Below are 21,133 nucleotides of genomic sequence, written 5' to 3' on the forward strand. Positions count from 1 at the left end.
TACATATGGCCTTGCGCCGAAATCATATATAAATACGTCATTCTAAAAATAATCATTTAATTATATATTTGTCAGAATCATAATGTACTGTATACTTTCATAACTTCTCAAATCATAATGCATTCATATCATTATCATATCATAATATTTCTTTGCGTAAAATAATATTCATGCCACACATTTGCTGTATAAAACCATACATTGCATTTTAAAATCATACTTTCTGGCATCTCTTATATATATATATATATATACATTTCAACATATCAGCAGTATTTTTCTCAAACGTACATTTCCTTCGTAATTTATAGCTATAATACATGCCTTTCAGAAAATAATTTTTCTCATAAATAATAATAATTTATATGAAAATGACTGTTTTAGTTTATTCCCTTATCTAGCTACTGAGAAAGCCCCTAAAATATCCTAGCCTAACACCCATAGGATTTCCTGATCAAAACCCTGAAAAGGAAAATTCGCAGTACTAAACTTCAGTATTTCTACGTATACATCATTTTATATAACTACTGTAAGGTCAGATTTGGCTTAAAAAGCCTTACCTCAACTTAGGGATGATTTGCAACTTGCTTTCACTAGCGATCCGCTTCGGCAGATTTGGGGAGAACTTCCATAGGAGTGTCGTGGTGACTTCAAATTGTCGATCCGATGTAAATCTAGCGCAAAATCGATGAGAGAGAGAGAGAGAGCCGAATGAAAGAGAGAGAAAATGAGTCTGCTTACTTGTGAAGTAACAAAATTCCAGATTTTGATATTTATAGAACAGGGGATTTGTCGACAAGCCACGTCATTCATCAACGAATCCTTTAATAATTTCATAGACGAAATTCAGTCCTCGTCGACAAAATTCAGTCAGCTCAAAATCTTCCCTGGTATTTCCTCGTCGACGAAATTCAATCTTCATCGATGAATTCTCTTATGACCTCATCGACGAATCCTATCTTCGTCAACGAGTCCTCTGCTAATTCCCTTTTCCTCTTTATCATTTAAATTCCATTTTATTCAGGTTGTCACATTCTCCCCTCCTTATAAAATTTCGTCCTCAAAATTTACTAGTCACTTAAATTTTTCATCCCTTAGGCAAAATGGTGTGCTTACTTTATTACTTACCCTCACTTATGGTGGAGGAGTACCGTGGTTACAACTCAAGTTCTGGGAGATTACATATACTAAAAGAAAATTCTTCCAAAACTAAATATCTCATAGTACCAATAACATTACATATACCTATACAAGAAACATTACATATTTACTCACACTTCAAATTACATTTAAATTTCTGAGAATAGTTGCAAATATTTCTTTCTGATCTGTTCCTCGAGTTCCTAAGAAGCCTCTTCTATTGCATGATTCCTCCATAGAACATTTACTAGAGGAATCTTCTTATTACGTAGTTCCTATTCTCTTATATCCAGAATCTGCACTGGTACCTCCTCATAAACTAGTGAGTCACTAAGCTCTAACTCACCATAGCTGATAATATGAGAAGGATCTAGGACGTATTTCCTCAACATAGATACGTGGAATACGTCGTGTATTCTGGATAGTGTAGGTGGTAAAGTTAGCATGTAGGCCACCGCTCCCACTTTCTCTAAAATCTCAAATGGACTGATGAATCTAGGGCTAAGTTTACCCTTCATACCAAACCTCATAACTCATTTTAATGGAGCTATCTTAAAAAATACATGATCACCCACATCAAACTCCAAATTTCTGCGGTGATTGTCGGCATAACTCTTCTGTCAGCTCTGAGTTGCACTGATTCTTTCCCAGATGAGCTGAACCTTATTGTATGCCTGCTATACCAGCTCTAGACCCACAACTCGCCACTCACCCATCTCATCCCAATACAAAGGATATCGACATCTTCTATCATACAAGGCCTTAAACGGTGTCATGGCAATACTGGACTGGTAACTGTTATTATATGCGAACTCTACTAGCGGCATGAACTGAGTCTAGTTACCCGCAAAATCTAATACACACGCTCGGAGCATATCTTCTAGTATCTGTATTGTCCTCTCAGTCTGTCTGTCTGACTGAGGATGGAATGTAGTGTTAAATGATAACTGAGACCCTAAAGCATCCTGCAAGCTTCTAAAAAATCGTGACGTGAATCGCGGGTCTCGACCTGACACTATGGATATTGGAACTCCATGAGAACAAACTATTTCCTGAACGTAAATCTCTGCCAATCGGCTGACGGAATAGCTAATCTTGATAGGGAGAAAATGGGTAGACTTAGTCAATCGATTTATTATCACCCAAATTGCATTCTGACCATGCGATGTTGACGGCAGCCCTGAAACAAAGTCTATGGATATATAATCCCACTTCCACTCTAGGATAAATAGCGACTACAACTGATCCACTGGCCTCTGGTGCTCAGCTTTTACCTGTTGGCATGTCAAGCACTAGGCTACATACTCGGCAATCTTCCTCTTCATACCACTCCACCAGTAACACTCTCACATATCCCTGTACATTTTCGTACTACTGGGATGAACCGTATACAAAGATCTATAAGCCTCATCTAAAATAGTCCTCCTAATGTCAACATCAGTAGGAACACATAATATAGAAAGGAACCGTAAAGCTCTGTCATCTGAAATGCAAAATTCCTCTCCTTGACCACTCTTTACTTTGTCCATCACCTGTACTAATTCTGGATCTTCTTTTTGGGCGGCTTCTTTCCTGTAGAGTAGGTTGTACCACTAGGATGGCGATACATACTGGAGTATTACTCTCTATCAATTAAATGCCTAGTCTCTCTAGATCCATCATCATCAGTCGAGTCAAAGGTCCTGAGAAAGCTGAGAACCCCTCGACAAAACGACGATAATAATCGACTAACCCCAAGAAACTCCTAACTTCCTGGATGTTCCTTGGTCTAGCCCAGTTCACCACCACCTCAATCTTACTGGGATCTACAGAAATTCCGTCTCCTGAGATAACATGCCCCAAAAACACAACTTTCTCGACCTAGAAGTCATATTTACTGAATTTGGCAAACAGCTTCTTCTCTCTAAGCCTCTGCAAAACCTACCTCAAATGTATCTCGTGCTCCTCATAGCTCCTCGAATAGACTAGTACATCGTCAATGAAAACAACAACAAAATGATCTAAATATGGATGAAAAATCCTATTCTTTAAATCTATAAATATCGCAAGAGCATTCATCAGACCAAATGGCATAACCAGAAACTCATAATGCTCATATATGGTCCTGAAAGCCATCTTCGATACATCTTCCGTTCTCACCTTTACCTGGTGATAGCCTAACCTAAGATCGATCTTGGAATACACCTGTGTACTCTGGAGCTGATCGAACAAATCATCAATACGGGGTAGAGGATATTTGTTCTTGATTGTCACTTTATTAATCTCTCTATAATCTTTGCACATCCTCAAAGACTCGTCCTTCTTCTTTACAAACAGCACTAGAGCTCCCCACAGCGATACACTAGGTCGTATGAAGCACTTATCAAGCAAATCCTGCAATTGATCTTTCAATTCTGCCAACTCTACTGACGCCATTCTATACGGTGCTTTAGAAATCAGCACTGTACCTGGAAATAGATCAAAGGGAAAATCTACTTCATGATCAGGCAGCAAACCTGGAAATTCATCTGGAAACACGTCTGTAAATTTTTTCACTATAGGCGTATTAATAAGCTTTAATTCATTTTCTGACATTTCCTTCACAAAAGCCATGAATCCTAAACAGCCATTCTGGAGCAGTCTCCTCGCCTGAACAATTGAGACCATCTGAGGTAAGGATTGCACTTGCGACCCTGTAAATTTAAATTATGATTTTCTTGGAGGTCTAAATATCACTTCCCTTGCACGACAATCTATAATAGCAAAATTGGCCGCTAGCCAATCCATGCCAAAGATAATGTCAAACTCGTGCATATCCAGCACTACCAAATCAGCAGATAAAATTCTCCCCTGAATATCAACCGGACAACCATGAAGTATCCTACTACATCTCACCACTGATCCACTCGATGTAGCCACTAATAACTCGACATCTAATGATTGTGTTTCAACCCCACATAATTTAACACACCCCAAGGACACAAACGAGTGTGTGGCACCAGAATCAAAAAGTGCAATAACTTTAAATGAAAACACATTAATTGTTCCTGTCACCACATCGTCGGCCGCCTCAGCGTTGCCTGGCATCAATGCGAAAACTCTGGTTGGGGTCATATTCCTCTGCTGGCCTCCTCATGGTGCCCGGTGACCTCCTCGTGGAGGTCTAGGAGTAGGAGCAATGTCAATTTGTGTTGGACACTCCCTCATCATATGTCCTGGCTCCCCGCACCTATAGTAAACACCTCGCCCAGCACGACACTCCCCCAGGTGTCTCTTCCTGCAAGATTAGTAAGCTGGAGATGGCTACACACCCTGGAAACAGTGATTCCCGATCTCTTATCTCTGGTCTCTATAATAGCCACCTCTCTTCCACACAGCACGGTCGGCTCCCCGCTGGGAATCAGAAGGTGCGAATCTATTCTTCTATCTTTGTTCCTTAGCCTCCAACCGCTCACTAATCTCTGCTATAGTGGCTCGGTCAACTAGTTCGGCGAAATCATGCAACTTCAGAATCGATACCTACTTGTATATTTCTCTCCTCAGGTCTCTCTCAAACTGTCGTACCTTCTTTACCTCATCTGAAATAATGTATGAGGCAAAGCGAGATAGCTTGATGAACCTCACCGCGTACTGTTGTACTGACAGTTGTCCCTGCTTTAGATTCAGGAACTTCTCAATCTTAGCCTCCATGGAAGAGGCTGGAAAATACCTGTCGAAGAATATTTCTTTAAACCGCTCCCATGTCATCTCCACAGATATAGTCCTCCGCTGCTCTAAAAGTCTCACTGTTGACCACCATCTTTTGGCCTCTCTAGTCAGTTTATAGGTGGCAAACAACACCTTCTGCTCCTCTGAACACTGCAGCACTGTAAATATTTTCTCTATCTCTTGCACCCAGTTTTCAGTAACTACAGGATCTGTCCCTCCTGAGAATGCCGGAGGACTCATCTTAATAAACTTCTCAATCAAACTACCGTGGCCTACCAATGGACCACCCTGTTCCTTCGAACTTCTGGCAATTTCTGCCATAACTTGCTGTGCCACGCTGCGTAAGACGACATCTAAATCACTACCCGCAGTGCCTGAGGGTCCAGCACCCTCACTCCCACTGGCATGGGCACTATTGCCACCATGGTCCATCCTGAAAAACATGTAACTTAACTCAATACTTCCTTCTCTATACGTATCACTCAACTCATATAATATTTTTCTCCTAATTAACTTGTCACTCCTGATCTTAATTCAAGGTTCAATCATACAACCTAGACACCCAACCTGACGATAGTCTACCATGACTTTCCTGAAATCGTCACCCCAGGAAAATCATACAAACCACCACAGAAGTCCTGTATCTAGACTACAAAACCAGATTTCAAATTCCTTCATCCTATATTCTGGTATTATTACTACTACACTCTAGAGTCTACAAAACCTAGTATCCTAGGCTTTGAAACCAAACTATAACGACCTCAAATTCCTTAACATAAAATGTAACATAATAAATGGAAAAGTTTACCCGAACCCGTGGGTAACGGGGACACCTGTCAATCACAACGGAAACCTAAGCAGCAGTAAACATGAAATCTCAATCATCCATCCATAAAACATAATACCAGAGTTTACTACAACATCATATAACTGTATTTATATACATCCTCATAAACATCAAAATAACTCTAGGATCAAACACAAAATAATTCTGACCCTAGTACAAAATCTTACCCTCCTAACGAGGTAATATCACTAACTCAACGGTGGTCACGACCCGCCAATCACTCAGGGTCTCCTGAAAAATTAATTATGTTGGGGGTGAGACACATCTCTGTAAGGAAAAATAAACTAAATACAGTTGTGTGGCAACATGAACATTTAATGCAATTATACATATATAGTACATTTCATATATTAGTAAACATTCATCATAACATACTAAATTCTCATATGCTTTCATATTTATTAATAAATCATAACGTACATAAAACATCTGTTATAACTGATAATACTGAAAACATACCCAGGATGAATAGCTAGCAAATGTCATGTATTACACCCCATGATGGGTTGTGCAGCTTGAAGGCGGGACCCGACAATGCTTGGCTAACCACTACCGAGTCAAATATGTCTGTAAGTACGATGGGCCCGCCATACCCTGGTCCGGACTTCTAAGTGGACGTCCACACTCTACTGAAAGCCATATCGACTATTCATCTCCCACCCCCCCTCGTGGGGTGGTTAGCACTAATCCGAACATAGATATCTGATCCATATAGCTATGGTACCGAGCTCCTGAACTAAACTAAACTAACATCCAGGTTCTGACAATATATAGTACATGATAGTATAGCATCTTTCATAATTTCATAATTACGGCCTCATGCCGAACATTTCATAAATACGGCCTCGTGCCGAAATCATACATAAATACGGTCTCGTTTCGATCATACGTAAATACGGCCTCGTGCCGAAATCATATATAAATACGGCCTCGCGTTGAAATCATACATACATACAGCCTTGCGCCAAAATCATATATAAATACGTTAATCTGAAAATAATCATTTAATCATATATTTGTCAGAATCATAATGTACTGTATACTTTCATAACTTCTTAAATCATACTGCATTCATATCATTATCATATCATAATATTTTTCCACGTAAAATAGTATTCATGTCACACATTTGCTGTATAAAACCATACATTGCATTTTAAAATCATACTTTCTGGCATCCCTTACATATATATATATATATATATATATATATATATATATATATATATATATACATTTCAACATATCAACAGTATTTTTCTCAAACGTACATTTCCTTCGTAATTTATAACTATAATACATGCCTTTCAGAAAATAATTTTTCTCATAAATAATAATAATTTACATGAAAATGACTGCTTTAGTTAATTCCCTTACCTGGCTACTAAGAAAGCCCCTAAAATATCCTAACCTAACACCCATAGGATTTCCTTATCAAGACCCTGAAAATAAAAACTCACAATACTAAACTTCAGTATTTCTATGTATACGTCATTTTCTATAACTACCGTAAGGTCAAATTTAGCTTAAAAAGCCTTACCTCAACTTAGGGATGATTTCCAACTTACTTTCACCAGCGATCCGCTCCGGAAGATTTGGATAGAACTTCCTCAGGAGCGTCGTGGTGACTTCGAATTGTCAATCTGGCATAAATCCGCCCAAAATTGATGAGAGAGAGAGAGAGAGAGAGAGAGAGAGAGAGAGAGAGAGAGAGAGAGCCGAATGAAAGAGAGAGAAAGTGAGTTTGCTTACTTATAAAGTAACAAAAATCCAAATTTTGATATTTATAGAACAGGGGATTCGTCGATGAGCCATGTCATTCGTCGATGAATCCTTTAATAATTTTGTCGACGAAATTCAGTCCTCGTCGACAAAATTCAGTCGGCTCAAAATCTCCCTCGGTATTTCCTCATCGATGAAATTCAGTCTTTGTTGATGAATTCTCTTATGACCTCGTCAACGAATTATGTCTTCATCGATGAGTCCTCTGCTAATTCTCTTTTCCTCTTTATTATTTAAATTCCATTTTATTCGGGTTGTCTTAACCTTACCTTGAATATGGGATGATATCCAACTTCGTCCCATCGACAATCCGCTCCAGCAGACTTGGAAAGAACTTCCCCAGGAGCATCATGATGGCCTCAGATCGTCGATCCGGTGACTAACAGGGCCAGAATTGAAGAAAGAAGGAGGAAGAACCGTAGGAGAGAAGAGAGAGAGAGTGGCGGTGAATTTTCTGCATAAAAATCTTTGTTTACCACTATTTATACTGCGAGCTTCGTCAAGGAGCCATGTCACCTTGTCGACGAGGCCAAGAAGAAGGTTCGTCGATGAACATCATCATCTCGTCGATGAAATTCAGAACTTGAACAAAGTATCTCGGTATCCTCTCTTTGACGAAACTTGTTTTCATCGACGACACCCTCTTGTTCCATCGTCAACGAATCCCCTGTGTTCGTCGACGAGGACCTGATAAATTTTTTTGGGTCATTACATCCCAAAGTGCAACATCGTTGATGAATTCCAATCGGTTGCCTCCTTCTGTTGCTGTTTCCATTTCCCTCCATCGTTATTATTTAAATACCATTATTCTTCGGGTCGTTACATCTTCAAACTTTAATTCTCCCTTGGGTGCTTCCTTCACACAAGCTAGGTATCCTTGACAACAATCCAAAAGTAACCTTCTCGCCTGAATAGATGACAATATCTGTGGTAAGGAGCGTACGCATGACCCAACAAACATGTACGTCTGCTCCCCAAGAGGACTGAACACTACTTCTTTCTTGTAACAATCAATACTGGCATAGTTGGCGGCTAGCCAGTCCATTCCCAGAATCACATCAAATTCGTGCATGCCAAAGACCACTAGATTAGCAGGTAGCGTTCTTCCCTAAATATAAATTGGATAATCCTTAAGATTCTTTCTACAAACCTCCACAGTCCCTATCGGTGTGACCACAGATAAGTCAGCCTCTAATGGCTGAGTTTCTACCCCACACATTTTGACATGCTCCCGAGATATAAATGAGTGTGTTGCCCCTAAATCGAATAATGCAACAGCTTTACTTGACAATATAAATATAGTACTTATCACAACATCACTGGTATTCTCTGCATCTCCCAATGTCAGTGCATAAACCCGTGCCTGGGTGGTGTTCCTCTATTGGCTTCCTTGGGGTGCTAGGTTATTTTCCCGATAGTGATGAGGAGTGGATGCATTGTTCGGTGGCCCCCAATATTCTTGTGCAAAGTGGCCGGGTCTACCACGCCGATAACAAGTCTTCGCTCCCCTCCGAAATTCCCCCTTATGCCTCTCGTTACATATAGGACAAATAGGGTATAATTGATTACCCTGATCACTAGCCTCTACTCCTCAAGTAGCTTCATAGCTAACCACCACCTCTCGACCTCTACCGTCATCTTAAATGTGGTATAGAGGACATTATACTCATTCGTGCAGCGCAACACTGCTAGTATCTTCTCAATCTCCTGTACCCAATTCTCTGCAATGAACGAGTCAGCTCCTCTTGAGAATGATGGGGGATTCATACAGGTAAATTGTTCTATCGTGCAGCCCTTATTAGTTAGTGGGCAATCATGTTCCCTAGAATTTTGTGCAATTTCCATCATGACCTACTGAGCTACACTATGCAGTACTTGATCAAAATCACTGCCACCTATGCTGGAAGCCCCCACGTTGCCACTACTTCCAATAGTTGCATTGTTATTCCTAGGGTCCATCCCTGAAAATAGGTCAGAAAACAATCTTAGAATCCTGTATCATAACATGACCGGTACAATCATTTAACTAAGATACCATAAAATACACTCTATCCTCGTATTAAAATACTCAGGCTATCCTAGAAACTTCCCTTATACAAACAAATCAACTTACCATTCAAATTTCCCCTTTTCAAGTCCCAGTATCACTACTCATAAACAAAAACCGTTGATAGTTTGCCATGACTTTACTGAAACTGTCGTATCAGGAAAATCACAGAAGACTATCATGGAATTTCTACCTCCAGACTGCAAGATGAACCCAAAATTCCACTTTAACCTCCAATAATGACTTACTAGATTCCTAATCTACCCATTTCCTATCCTCGTCAAAATTTATTCTTATACTCTAGTATTGTTATCTGTTAAAGTTTGCAGAACTTAGCAACCTAGGCTCTAATACCACATTTGTAACGCCCGAAACCCGGTGGGGCTCAGAGTGCTTCTCTCTATACATAATCTCTGATACCATAACTTGTAATGCCCTGACCCTTATACGGCCCCAAAGTACTACTATAAATACATAACCTGTACAAATCCTAATGTCATATGTAACTACCCGCCCTAAACAAGGACATACAGGTATTTCATAATGATCTACACTCTCATATATTGTGGAAAACATAAACATTCATATGGATTATAATAGACATACTAGAATATCTAAATGTTCCTTACATATATTCAACTGTACATAAAACATAAACTGTATTACATGCCCAAACCAACCAGGCTAACAACCCAGTACTCACAAAAAAAACTTACGCTAACTAACAAGACCGTATGCTCCACAACCTCTCTTGATAACTAGGACCGATTTCTTGTAATTCTTAAAAACAAGGTCATAATATTGGGGTGAGACACTTCACAGTAAGGAGGAAGATATTACATCAGTGTGTGATTGTATAGTTATATACTTATTTGAAAATGATCACATAGATTTCACATTATCAATACTGTAATGTGTATATATATACAATACATATATAACTCCCTGATAACATAAAACCCAGCATCGTTACAAGTGAGAGTTTCTGAGGTTAGGGTAGGGTATAAGCCCATATACTGTACGATCCCTCCACCCGTTACTCAGACCTGTGACTTTCCGCAGTAAAGCCTTTAAATCATGTATATGCATATTTAGAACACCGTCCAGCTCGAAACTATCATAACTATGCCAGTAACTCCCCGTGGCAAGGGTTGTGTGCTAAGAGAACACTAATCGAGCCCTGTACGTACAGGCATCGTCAGGCATCATAACATACTGCAGTCCAACCTAGCCATCACCACTCTGATCCCTTTTGACTAGTGGCCCTTCTTACCAAGCCTACTACTAGGTACCCACACTGAACAATAACTACGTGTGCTTGCACTGTACCTTGGTTTTGGCAATGGTACTGAGCCTACATAAAATAAGCTTTTTAAGGCTTCATATACTATTGAGACAAGTTGCGGTTCCAATATCATATATACAATTTACATTAAAACATAATAACTTGTGCAATTCCAGTATTTTCACAATCTCATTCATGCATACTTTCATTCATACTATGGTAAAAATCGGCTCGTATTCTCTCAGTTTTACCCTTTTCTCATACTTGGCATGGTATCTAACTGGCACCTGTTTTTTGTATTTTCTAATAATCACTTAGGACCTTAGTTCCCATAATTCATAAACATACATATCAAATTAGTATAGATTCAATTCATATCATACGTCACACTTATTTGATCATATATATACATTTCATATAAACTAGTTCGTAAAATATCATTTCTACTGCTATTAAGAGTTTCAAGCATCTCCTACTTTAGTTTTAATGCAAATAAAGTAGTTTAAGAAATTTGGAGATCATATGCCAAAAACCCCAAACCAAAACCATAAAATTGTGAAAAATTGTAGAAATCGATATTTATACCCAGTAAAACTTTGCAAATAAGCAGTCAATAAGTACATATGAATATAAGCTACATATCCTATGGTTTCTTTTTCTAAAAATATTGATGTAAACAAATCCCCTGACCTTTTAACGTAAAAATCAAAACACGAGCTTGTTGATCCAAACTACAACACGAAATCCTCAAAACCTAAAAATCGAAGAACAATACTTCAGTATAATCTTATTTACTACAGATCTACAGAATCAAAAAAGAATTCAGATCCTTACCTCAATTTTAAGAAAAATCCTGAAAATCCTCAAAACAACGATCTGATCTACTATAACTGTAGAGTTTCTCCTTCTAATCCACACAGAAACCTCTAATCGTCGAAACGGACGACGAACGGTGAAGAATCGTAGAGAGAGAGAGAGAGAGAGAGAGGGAGCTTTTGGGTTTTCTTAACCCTTAAGCAACTAAAAATGATATTTATAAGGCCTTTGACCAAGTCAAACTCTTCGACGAAGCGGCACCTTCGTCAACAAACCAGCCAGGCTGTTCGTGGACGAAGTTTTTCCCTCGTCGATGAACCCCATCCAGATATTTTCTTTGGTTCGCTCGGTATCTCTTCGTCGATGACTCTTTGAATTTTGGCGATGAAAAGCTGAAGGGACTTTGTTGACGAACATATTGCCCTTGTCGACGAACCCTGCTGTTATTCCGTATTTACTCCATTTCTAATTTATTTTCCTTATTTACGGGTTCGGGTCTCTACAATCTCCCCTCCTTGTAAAAATTTTTTCCTCAAAATTTGCTAATAAATACTATGCATATTCTACACTTACGACTCAGTCCTAACGAAGAGTTGGCAGCCACCCATATAGCAGCTCTAGCCCAAGTTTATTACATACCCTCACATATGGCGGAGGAATATAGTGGTTACAACATGATATTTTGGGAGATTACATACAAATACAAAACTCTCCCGAAGACCATACTATTTAATCTAAACCACCTATACTAATATATATACTTACGTACCATAAAATAACTGCGGGTAGTTCTAACGTATCTCTAACTCTAGCTCCCATGAAGCTTCCTCCACTGCATGGTTACGCCATAATAACTTCACTAGACGTATTTCCTTAGTCCGTAACTATTGTACTTTCTGATATAATACATGCACTGGTACCTCCCCATATGATAAGGCATCACTGATCTCCAAAGGTTCGTAACTCAGCATGTGTGATGGATCTGACACGTACTTCCTTAGCACTGGCACGTGGAATACGTCATGGACTCTGGATAGTGTTAGGGGTAAAGTCACTCAATAAGCAATCAAACCTATCCTTTCCAGGATCTCGAAACGCTCAATATACCAAGGACATAGATTCCCCTTCTTCCCAAACCTCATCACCCTTTTCATCGAAGCGATCTTCAAAAATACCATACTTCCTACCTCAAACTCTAGTTCTCATTGGCAAGTATCAGCAAAACTCTTATGCCGACTCTGAGCTGCCTTAATTCTCTCTCTGATCAACTCAACCTTTGTAGAGGCCTGTTGAATCAGTTTCAGACCTAGTATCTGCTGCTCACCTACCTAATCCTAGTACAACGAAAATCGACACCGACGACCATACAATGCCTCGTAAGGTGCCATCTCTATGCTAGCCTGGTAACTTCTTTTATATGCAAACTCAACAAGCAGTAGATATCGTATCCAACTATCATCAAAGTTTAGTACAAAAGCCTACAACATATCCTCTAATGTCTGAATAGTCCTCTCAGACTGCCAAACCGTCTACGGGTGAAAAGATGTACTGAATGTCAACTGTGATCCCAAGACATCCTGTGGACTCTTCTAGAAACAAGATGTAAAATGTAGATCTCGATCTAAAACAATAGAAACAGGGACACCATGGAGTCGTACAATCTCTTACACATACAACTTAGTCAGCCTATTCAAAGAATAAATGACTTTGATTGGAATGAAATGTGCAATCTTCATCAGTCGATCAACTACAACCCAAATAACATTCTGCCCATGCACCACCACAGGTAACCCCATCACAAAATCCATCAAGATGTGCTCCCACTTCAACTTGGGGATGTCAAGTGGCTGAAGTGGTCCCACTGACCTCTGGTGCTCTGCTTTGACCTACTAACACGTCAGGCACTGCTCTACGAATCGGGTGATCTCTCTTTTCATGTTCGACCACCAGAAAGATTCCCTCAAGTTTCGGTACATCTTCATATGGCCAGGATGTACGGTGTAGAGTGAATGGTGTGCCTCCTTTAGAATGACCTGTTTAATCTCGGCATCATTCGGTACACATACCCTGTTATGGAATCTCAAAATCCCATCACCAGAAATACTGAAATCCAACTTTAACCCACTATGAACTCCTTCTATAACCTCCAAAAGCTCTGGATCCCCCTTTTGCACTGCTCAGATCCTCTCCTATAAGGTTAGCTATACCACTAAGCTAGCAAGAATAGCCTGATGATTTCCTTCCACTACCTCTAAGACCAACCTTTCTAGGTCCATACAGATTTAATGATAAACTCTCACTGCAGGGACCATTGCATCAACTGACTTCCGATTCAAAGCATCAACTACCACATTTGCTTTTCCTGGGTGATAGCTAATGGTATAGTTGTAGTCCTTTATCAAATCAAGTCATCTACACTGTCTCATGTTTAGTTCTTTCTGGGTGAAAATGTACTTAAGACTCTTGTGATCAGTAAAAATATTGTACCTTTCACTATACAGGCTGTGCTTCCATATTTTTAATGCAAACACTACAACCGCCAATTCCATATCATGTGTCAGGTAGTTCTTCTCGTACTCCTTGAGTTGACAAGAAGCATATGCAACCACCCTTACCTACTACATTAGAACACAGACAAGACCCTTCTTAGAGGCGTAACTGTAGATAACAAATCCACCATCCCCAGATGGAATGGTCAGAACTGGAGCTGTAACCAGTCACCGTTTCAGCTCCTGGAAACTCAGCTCGTACTCATCAGTCCAATCATACCTCACGTTTTTCCTCGTGAGTCGCGTCAATGGACCTGCTAAATTGGAGAACCCTTCTTCAAAATGATGGTAGTAACCTGTAAGACTTAGAATACTTTTGACCTCCTAAATATTCTTCGGTCTCACCCAGTCCACTACTGCCTTTATCTTACTCGGATCCACTAATACTCCTTCTTTAACTTCTTCTCCATAAGCATTTGCAATAACTATCTCAAATGAACTTCATGTTTAGCTGCACTCCTAAAATACACTAGGATGTCATCAGTAAATACTATGATGAACTGGTCTAAGTATTCAAATCCATAAATGTTGCAGGTGCATTAGTCAAGTCGAATGACATAACTATAAATTTGTAATGGCCATACTGAGTTCGGAAAGCTGTCTTCGGAACATCCTCCATTTTCACTTTCCGCTGGTGATACCCAGATCGTAAATCGATCTTAGAAAAGATCTGCATGCCCTGAAACTGATCAAACAGACCATCGATCTTGGGTAACAAGTATTTGTTCTTTATCGTTGCCTTGTTATGTTCTCTGTAGTCGATGCACATCCTCATCGACCCATCCTTCGTCTTCACAAATAGCACGTGCTCCCCAAGGAGAAACACTCGGTCGAATGTACCCCTTATCTAGTAGCTCTTGAAATTGTTCTTTTAACTCTCTTAGTTCAACTGGAGCCATACGATACATAGCTTTTGATATCGGCGCCGTACTGGGAGCTAGCTCTATACCAAAATCCACCTCATGATCTAGAGGCAATCCCGAAAAATCTTCTGGGAACACATCTGGGAACTCGCACACAACAAGAATCTCCTCCAGTTCACGTTCCCCTATCGGCTTGTCTTTCACAAATGCCAGATACCCTTGGCATCCCTTCAAAAGTAATTTCCTAACCTACAGAGATGAAAGGATCCATGGCACGGAGAGCACACACGACCTTAAGAATCTGAATTCCTGCTTCCCTAGAGGTCTAAACACCACTTCTCTTCTATGGCAATCGATACTATCATAACTGGTAGACAACCAATCCATACCCAGAATAATATCGAAGCCATGCATATCAAACACAATAAGACTAACTGGTAGTACTCTCTCCTGAATTTCTATCGGAAAGTTACGAATTACCCTACTACATATGACTACCAGTCTTGAAGGCATAGCTACTACCAGTTCATAATCTAACTATTAAGTCCCAATGTCACATGGTTTAACAAACCCTCGAGAGATAAAGGAATGCATTTCCCCCGTGTCAAATAATATAACAACTTTATTGAAAAGCACGTAAATGGTACCTATGACAACATCTCCTGCATTCTCTGCATCACCAGGAGTTTGGGAGTACACCCTAGGCTGGTCTGTTTCGCCTCAATTGACCACCCTACTGTGCTTGAGCACCTACTTCATATGACTGTTATGGGGCTCCGCTATTCATCGGCATGCGACATTCTTTCTTCTGATGTCCCATCCTAGCACAATGGAAACAAGCTCCAAAACCTGACAAACACCTCCCTGAGTGAGGTCTCCCACACTTGGAGCAAGCCGGAGTAGTTGCGGTACTCTGTGAAGCACCACCACTGTTCTTCTTCCAGTGGCCCTGCTTTGCCCCTCCATAAGGATTGGAAGATGCGGGTCTCTTCTTCAAAACCTAAACCTCAAAGTCCTCCTGTAAACTCTCTTATACTATTGTGGCTTTGTCAGCTAGAGTGACAAAGTCCTACATTTTCTAGATCATAGTTTGCTTCCTAATCTCCTTCTTCAGGCCCCTTTGAAACTTCCAAGCCTTCTTTGCCTCGTTCGGAATCATGAATGGAGCAAATTGAGATAGCTCCTGAAATCTGGTAGCATACTGCTGAACTAATAGTTGCCCCTGCTCCAGAATCATGAATTCCTCCATCTTAGCATTTTTGACCGTGGTTGGCAAACATTGTTCAAAGAATAAATTTTTGAACTGAGCCCATATCACAATCATAGGAGTAGGTCAATGCTCTTCAAGCATCTTAACTGACTTCCACCACCTCTCTACTTCACCCGTCAGCTTGAACATTGCAAAGGCTACCTTCTACCTCTCAGTGCAATTTAGGACATCTAGAATCTTCTTAATCTCCCTAATCCAAATCTCCAATTCTCAGCTCGAATCGAATCTACACTCCCCATGAAAGACAAAAGGTTTCAGTCATGTAAACTGGTCAATAGAGCATCTCAACTCAGCAAGGGGACGATCTTGACCCTTATTCGTCTAGACATCCTTAGCCATAAGCTGTTGAGCAAAGTCCCATAGCACACTAGTAGAGTCACTGCTAGCCTCATGGCCAACACCCTTACTACTACTGCCTCCAATGTTGGCAGTAATATCCCTAGATTCCATCCTAAAAAGCAATTGAGAAACATCGATTAGAAGCTTAACAAACTACTTATCAACTACTATCATGAGACTACAAACTCATTCCTTATAGGAACCTTCCTAGTACTGACGTACTCTGATGACTCACATTCTCATTCTAACTCGAGTTTCACCCTTCCACTTAGAAACAAAACTGTCAATAGATTGCCATGATTTTATGAACCCTTTGAATGATCCAGAAAAATACAGAAGTTTGTCAATGAATTTCTGTCCCTAAGTATACTAAGCTAAACTTGAAAGTCATATTCACATCCTAAACTCTGGTCTAGTCTACTCTACAGAATCTAGCAACCTAAGCTCTGAGCATATCCATGACTAGGCAGTGCAATTCACATCACACTTCCCCCGAGCTATGGGCTCTGATACCAAACTATAACGCCTAGCCCTTATACGGCCCCAAAGTGCTATTATACATACATAACCTGTACAAATCCTAATGTCATACATAACTACCCACCCTAAACAGGGACATACAGGCATTTCATAATGATTTATACTCTCATATATTGTGGAAAACATAAAAATTCATATGGATTCTAATAGACATACCAGAGTATCTAAATGTTCCTTACATATATTCAATTGTACGTAAAACATAAATTGTATTACATGCCCAAAACCAACCAGGCTAACAACCCAGTACTCATACAAAAACTTACGCTAACTAACAGGATCCTACACCCCACAACCTCTCTAGACGACTAGGACCATTTTCCTGTAACTCCTGAAAACAAGGTTGTAAGATTGGGGTGAGACACTCTCAGTAAGGAGGAAGATATTACATTAGTGCGTGACTGTACAGTTATATTCTTATTTGAAAACGATCACGTAGATTTCACATTATCGATACTGTAATGTATATATATACAATACATATATAACTCCCTGATAACATAAAACCCAGCTTTATTACAAGTGAGAGTTCCCGATGTTAGGGTAGGGTACAGGCCCATACACTGTGCGATCCCTCCGCTCGGTACTCAGAGTAGTGACTTTGCCCAATAAAGCCTCTAAATCATGTATATGCATATTTAAAAAACAGTCCAACTCGAAACTATCATAACTATGCCAGTAACTCCCTGTGGCAAGGGTTGTGCACTAAGAGAACACTGATCAAGCCCTGTACGTACAGGCATCGTCAAGCATCATAACATACTGCAGTCCAACTTCGCCATCACCACCCTGATCCCTTTTGACTAGTGGCCCTTCTTACCAAGCCTACTATTAGGTACCCACACTGAACAATAACTACGTATGGTTGCATTGTACTTTTGTTTTGGCAACAGTACCGAGCCTACATAATATAAGCTTTTTAAGGCTTCATATACTATTGAGAAAAATTGCTGTCCCAATATCATATATAAAATTTACCTTAAAATATAATAACCTGTACAATTCTAGTATTTTCACAATCTCATCATGCGTACTTTCATTCATATTGTGGTCAATATCGACTCGTAACCTCTCAGTTTTAACCTTTTCTCATACTTGGCACAGTATCTAATCGGCACCTATTTTCTGCATTTTCTGATAATCACTTGGGACCTTAGTCCCCATAATTCATAAACATACATTTCAAATCAGTATAGATTCAATTCATATCATACGTCACACTTATTTGATCATATATATACATTTCATATAAACTGGTTCGTAAAATATCATTTTTGCTGCTATTAAGAGTTTCAAGCATCTCCTACTTTAGTTTTAGTGCAAATAAAGTAGTCTAAGAAATTTGGAGATCATATGCCAAAAACCCCATTTTTTTCAAAATCGTAAAATCGTGAAAAACCGTAAGAATCGGCATTTATACCTGATAAAACTTTGCAAATAAGTAGTCAATAAGTACATATGAATATAAGCTACATATCCTATGGTTTCTTTTTCTAAAAATACTTATGTAAACAAATTCCCTTACCTTTTAACGTAAAAACCAAAACACTTGTTGATCCAAAACTACGATACGAAATCCTCAAAACCTAAAAACCAAAAAACAATACTTCAGTATAATCCTATTTACTACAAATCTACCAAATCAAAAACAAATTCAGATCCTTACCTCGATTTTAGGGAAAATCCTAAAAATTCTCAAAACGACGATCTGATCTGCTATAACTATAAAGTTTCTTCTTCTGATCCATGCAGGAACCTATAATCGTTGAAATGGATGACGAACAGTGAAGAATCGTAGAGAGAGAGAGAGAGAGAGAGAGCACTAATTCTAAAGAGAGAGTTTTTGGGTTTTCTTAACCCTTAAGCAACCAAAAATGATATTTGTAGGGCCTTTTGACCGAGTCAAACTCGTCGATGAAGTGGCACCTTCGTCGACAAACCAGCCTGGCTGTTCATGGACAAAGCTCTTCTCTTGTCGACGAACCCTATTCGAATATTTTCTTTGATTCGCTCGATATCTCTTCGTCAACGACTCTTTGAATTTCAACGACGAAGAGTTTAAGGGACTTCGTTGACTAACATATTGCCCTCGTCGACGAACCCTGCTGTTATTCCCTATTTACTCCTTTTGTAATTTATTTTCCTTATTTATGGGTTCAAGTCTCTACATAACTCATATTAAACAACACAGCGAAACCATAAAATATGTAAACCCCAAATAATATACCAGAGTTCTAATGTTGCCATAATGACATACATATATCCCCCAAAAAAATCCATAATACATCCCGAGATACAAATGACTATATCTATTTACATAACTGTGTCTCACAAGTACTTACCCTGAACTACTCTATCTAGTCCTATCCTGGGCTCTCTAGGTTTGGTTCATTGGATTTCCTAAAACATTGAAATTAATATTCGGGGTGAGACACTTCTTAGTAAGATGGAACAAATTAATATCAGTATGTGGCAAATGAGTTTTAGTATAGCAAGAATACATCCATTAATTAATTAATTTAACTGAGATAACATCTAAAACTGTACTCACACCTATATAGTCAAACAAAATGCATATTTATTTCTCAACACATGGTTCATTGAGCATCCCTCCCCATCGGCCTCAATACATACTTCTCAACCGAATTTCCATACTGAGTATTCCTCCCCATCAGCCTCAGTATAGACATCACAACATAATTTCCATACTGAGCATTCCTCCCCATCGGCCTCAGTACAGACATCACAACACAATCTTCATGCTGAGCAATCCTCCCCATCAACCATAGTATAGACTTATTTCCACAATTTGGTATAAAACCTTCATATTCACAATAAGTATAAAGCCTTTCATATTCATAGTTTGGTGAAAAACCGCCATATCATAAACCTGTATAAGTCTCGTCATATCATGAATCTGTTTGAATCTTGTCATATTATGAATCTGTCTAAATCATGTCTTATCATAAATTTGTATAAATTCATACATTGTTGTGTATCATCATAAAATATTTTATCAAACTTATTTATGCCGTAAAAATAATCATACTCATGCCACACATTTTGAGTGATAATTTAGGATATAATAACTACCTGGAAAAAATATTTTTACTGAGAAATAATCGTATAATCATCTTCTAGGATTTACTTAACTCAAAATACCTGGATTTTCCCAAATACACATATATATAATATACCAAATTATCATTTTCTTATGCCCGATTATTCAAAAAATCATATATAACAATCCTATAATCATAGACTTCATTTTAATCGGTTAAAATTTGAAAATAAGCTGACATAATTTATTCCCCTTACCTTAACAGTGGAGTGGTGCTTAAGAAGCCCAAACCATGAATCTGCTTCGATTAAATCATTGAGGATCAAAGTTAGGATCCCGAAATGGCTTTTGGTCGTCAATTTGGCTAAAATTTGGTGAGAAATTGAAGAGAGAGAGAGAGAGAGAGAGAGAGAGAGAGAGAGAGAGAGAGAGAAAGAGAGAGAGAGAGAGAGAGTTTGCAGCCTAGACAAAGAGTGAGAGAGTTATAATTTTTCCCCAAAAAAATGAACTAGGATCTATTTATAGGGTGTTGTCCCCAGACAAAACCGTCGACAGTTTGATTTTTAACCAAACCGATTTTTATCATTTTACATTTACCAGCCATTGGTAATACAAAACCGTCAATGGTTTTCCTGAGCTCCACCAAACTGTCGACAATTTGGTCCTGTACCAAACCAGTTTTCCCATTTTATTATTATTATTATTATTTTTTTGTTTTTCTGGGTCTCTATACTTTCGACTACTGAAGTTGAGTTTATTACAGCCACTGAAACTTGCAAGGAAGTGTTTTGGATAAAAAAATTCTTGCAGGAACTTAAGTTCAAGTAAGAGAGGTATGTGTTGTATTGTGATAATCAGAGCATGATTCATCTTTGTAAGAATCACACTTTTCATTCTCACTTGAAAC

The sequence above is a fragment of the Malania oleifera genome, chromosome 5, assembly GCF_029873635.1.
Source record: "Malania oleifera isolate guangnan ecotype guangnan chromosome 5, ASM2987363v1, whole genome shotgun sequence".
In the NCBI taxonomy this organism is placed as follows: domain Eukaryota; kingdom Viridiplantae; phylum Streptophyta; class Magnoliopsida; order Santalales; family Ximeniaceae; genus Malania; species Malania oleifera.